This window comes from Synchiropus splendidus, chromosome 2, assembly GCF_027744825.2.
Source record: "Synchiropus splendidus isolate RoL2022-P1 chromosome 2, RoL_Sspl_1.0, whole genome shotgun sequence".
In the NCBI taxonomy this organism is placed as follows: domain Eukaryota; kingdom Metazoa; phylum Chordata; class Actinopteri; order Syngnathiformes; family Callionymidae; genus Synchiropus; species Synchiropus splendidus.
Window position 1 is genome coordinate 41,811,570 of NC_071335.1, and position 4,031 is coordinate 41,815,600.

The 4,031-nt window shown below is 57.3% G+C and overlaps 1 pseudogene; it reads right to left on the reverse strand.

The window, feature by feature from the left end:
* Nucleotides 1-693: 693 nt before the first annotated feature.
* Nucleotides 694-3,384, reverse strand: LOC128753582 (uncharacterized; annotated as a pseudogene).
* Nucleotides 3,385-4,031: the final 647 nt, after the last annotated feature.

The window sequence follows — 4,031 nt, forward strand, 5'->3', positions numbered from 1 at the left end:
GTCTCTCAGATTGTTCTGAGCAAAGGACGAAGCAGAAGACCAAGAAGCAGCTTGACAGATGTCTTCCATAGAAGCACCTCCAAAAAGCGCAGCAGATGAGGAGATGGCCGTAGTTGAATGAGCCCTGAGGCCCTCTGGGGCCACAGAGCCTTCAGCTTTGTATGCAGCAGACATGGCCATACACACCCAGTGGGCAAGGCGCTGCGATGTGACAGCTTTGCCTCCCAGGTTCCCTCCATAGCAGACAAACAGACTATCGGTCAGACGAAAGTCCTTTGTCCTGTCCACGTAGCAAGCTAGGGCCCGCACTGGGCACAACCGGTGCATCCTAGCCTCCTGATCAGACTGATGAGGTGGGGAATAAAAGGCCCTCAACATCATGATTTGAGACCGATACGAAGCCGTGATGACCTTCGGTCTAAAAGCCGGGTTTGGATGAAGGGTCACAGAGGTCAAACCCTCACCAAAACACATACACCGTGGGCTCACAGACAAGGCTTTCAGATCGCCCACTCTCTTAGCTGAAGCTAAGGCCAGAAGAAGAGCCGTCTTCAAGGACAAAATGTCCAGCGAAGCGGCAGCCAGTGGTTCGAACGGAGGTCTCCAGAGCCCTTCTAGAACCACCTGCAAACTCCAGGGCGGAATTAGGTTCCTCACAGGAGGCCTAATGCGCCGAGCGCCAAGCAGAAATCTCTAAATGACCGGGTGACTCCTCACGGAGACCCGGTCAAAACCTTGGTGCCCAGCCGAAATGGCGGCCGCAAACACATTGAGTGTAGACGCCGCCCGGCCCTTGTCCAACAGCTCCTGCATGAAGGACAAGATCTCCGCCACAGAGCAAGCAGACGGCGAAAGCTGTCTCGCTGCGCACCAGCTAGCAAACACCCGCCACTTGGAAGTGTAAAGTTTGTTAGTCGCTGGCGCTCTGCACCATCTGGATGACTGCGTCCGACAGCCCAATGTCCAGCAGTCTCACCCTTTCAGCAACCAGACCTTGAGAGGTCGACCCAGGACAGGACGGAACCAAAGCCGGCCCTGATCCTGCACCAGAAAACCGTGAGAGTCTGGAATCGTCCAGGGTGGACCCGCCACCAAGCTGACCAGGTCTGGAAACCACCTGGTGCCGGGACTGTCGGGGACCACCGTGATCACCGTCAACTTCTGCGTCCTCACACGAAGAAGGCACGGCATCAACAGTCTCAGTGGAGGAAACGCATACAGAAGTCCCTGCGGCCACGTCGCGTGCGCCAGAGCATCCACCCCCAGGGTGGGGTTGTCCGACGCCCTGAAGGAGAACCACAGAGGGCCTTTGTAGTTCATCCTTGATGCGAACAAGTCCGCGACCGGAGCCGCAAAGCGAGCCCAGACCGCCTCTGTCATGTGTGGCGCGAGACCCCACTCTTCCGCTGACACGCCTCCTCTGGACATTCTGTCTGTGTCCACGTTCAGCACACCTGGAACGTGACGCGCTCTCAGAGATAAAAGATGAGAGGCCGCCCACAGAAGAATGTAAGCTGCCACTCTGTGCAAAGAGGGAGCTCTCACTCCCCCCTGGCGGTTGATGTAGGTAACCGTCCTTGGAGTTGTCTGACCTGACCATCACGTGATGACCTTCCAGACGCGGCGCAAAGTGTTCCAGCACTTTCTCCATCGCTAACAACTCCAACAGGTTTATGTACAGCGTGGAGACGACTGCTGGAGGCCGAAAAGATCAGATCCAGATGAACTTGGGCCGGAAGGACCACAAACTTCGATCTGTCCCTGACTGGGTCGAGCCTGAGACGCGCAAACCAACATTGAAGGCGTCTCATGTGCAAAAGACCCAGTTTGACTACCGAGTGAGCCGCCGACATGAGACCTAATAAGGTCATCACCTCGCTCACTCTCAGTCTCTGGCACTTCTCGCCACCGTCACAGCATGGAGAAGTCTCGACAACCTCTCGTCTGACAGCCGCGCTATCATGGACCGAGAGTCGAGAAGCAACCCCAGATACTGAGTGCAAGTGCTGGGCTGCAGCATACTCTTCTGGAGGTTGACCGCAAAGCCCAGACGTGTGATGTGCCGCAGCACCATCTCCGTGTGACGTCGTGCTTTGTTCTCCGAAGCCGCTAGAATGAGGCAGTCATCCAGATATGTCAGGATTCTTATTTCCACAGATCTGAGCGGCTCCAACGCAGCATCCACCACCTTCAAAGAAGAGCCGTGGAGTACCCGAAGGGCAGCTGGTCGAACTGGTAACAGTTGTCCCCCACTGTAAACCTCAGGTAGCGCCTGTGGCGCTGTAGGATGGGATCGTGGAAGTACGCATCCATCAGATCCACGGAGGTCATCCAGTCCCCTGGCCTGACACACTCGAGCAGTTGCTTTATTGTCGGCATCCTGAACGAGCGCGAGGAGATGAAGGCATTCAGCCGTCGCAGATGCAGAATTGGTCTGAGACCTCCCGATCTCTTGGGGACCAGAAAGTACACAGAGTAGAACCCTCTCTCGCGGTCCTCCTGAGGCACCAGAGAGAGCTCGTTTCCGAAGGAGCGACTCCACCTCCTGCTCCAGACACAGACGCTCTGCTGGGGAGCGAGGAGACATGAGACGGACTCCCGTGAACTCGGGGGGACGGCGACAGAACTGGAGTGCGTAGCCCCTGCTTAATGATCTGTTTAACCAAGGGGCGAGGGGGCCGCACAAATCCACCCACACAGAGTGAAAGTCTGTAAGGGGTTGAGCCAGAGACAGAAAATGCCCGCCCACCTCATCTGGTATGTGCGGGGGGCACCCTCCGAAAGGGCCGGGTGCCGCCGTCCGGGTTCGCTGAAGACACCGTGGGTCGTGAATTTCGTCATCAGCATGGGAACCGGGAGATGTAGTCCACTGCTCGACACGGTGACGCTCGGTGCAGCCGCACTGGGTTCATTTGACTCAGACGAAGCAAAATGGCCTCCAGTGACGACACTCACCCAAGCGCTTGGAGAACATCGACGGGACCTCCCAGAGGCAGGCGGTGCAACATTGCTGCCAGAGACGACAGCTTCAGAGGCCGCTGGGAAACTAAGTCCCTTAAGCCGGCCAGCACTCACCTGTGCGTTTGAAGAGTTCGAACCAGGCCGACTTGACACGGGCGGTGAACGATGGCCGGTGGCCGAGGAAGCTAGTGTTAGCCTAGCCTTTTTAGCTAGCGAACACGAACCTTGGCCGACGACTTCTGCGTCTCCATCAGCTCCATGAGACCCGAGATGTTGCACGAGACGCGGCATCTTCTGAAAGGCCGCCGTAGAGGCCTGGATCCTCCGGAGCTCGTCCCCTGAAATGGATTCCTTCTCGAACAACAGCCTGTCCATGGAAGCTGCCACGAAGGCCATGTCGTTCGCCAGGGTCCGAACGTGCATACCGCATGCATAAGCTCGGTCCAGGAAGGTGGCGGTAGTACGGTCTTTCTCCTCTGGGTGCCATTGCTTACCGCCAGTCCAGAGAGAAGAGTTGGGTGCCAGACAAAACCCAAGCGTGTCCCCCAGAGGTGGCAGCCCCCTGGTGGGATCGACGCCTTCCACAGTGAATACACGGCATATCCCCTAGGCGGCGCCATTGACGATCAAGGCGGTGTTTAGCCGAGTGGGCCCAAAGCCTGGTCATTTTAGGGACCGTGGCTGAGAGTCTGGATGCCTTCTTCACAACCTTTGCGTACAAAGGTACTGAGAAGTCCTCTTCTTCTGGTTCCGCCTGGACAGGGAGGGACACTCCTAGTGTCTCCGCTGCCTCACGGAATAATTGGGGCATTTCGTCCATCGGGTACCTGCTCTGGCTAGGCCCCGCTGGAGTACTCTCGCCCTCATCCACCACCCCCAAGTCGTCGTCGTCGTTGGGCAAAATCTTGAGGTGGACCTCCTCCTCTTAAAAACGACACTCACCCTCCTCTGTAACGTCCGCCCAAACCATCTTCGCTGGAGGTGGTTTAGGAGCGGACTGAGGAGGCTGAGTAGCTGGAAGAGAGGCCGACTCCTGGTCGACTCCCTTCCAGCATGCTAGACCCGCCCGC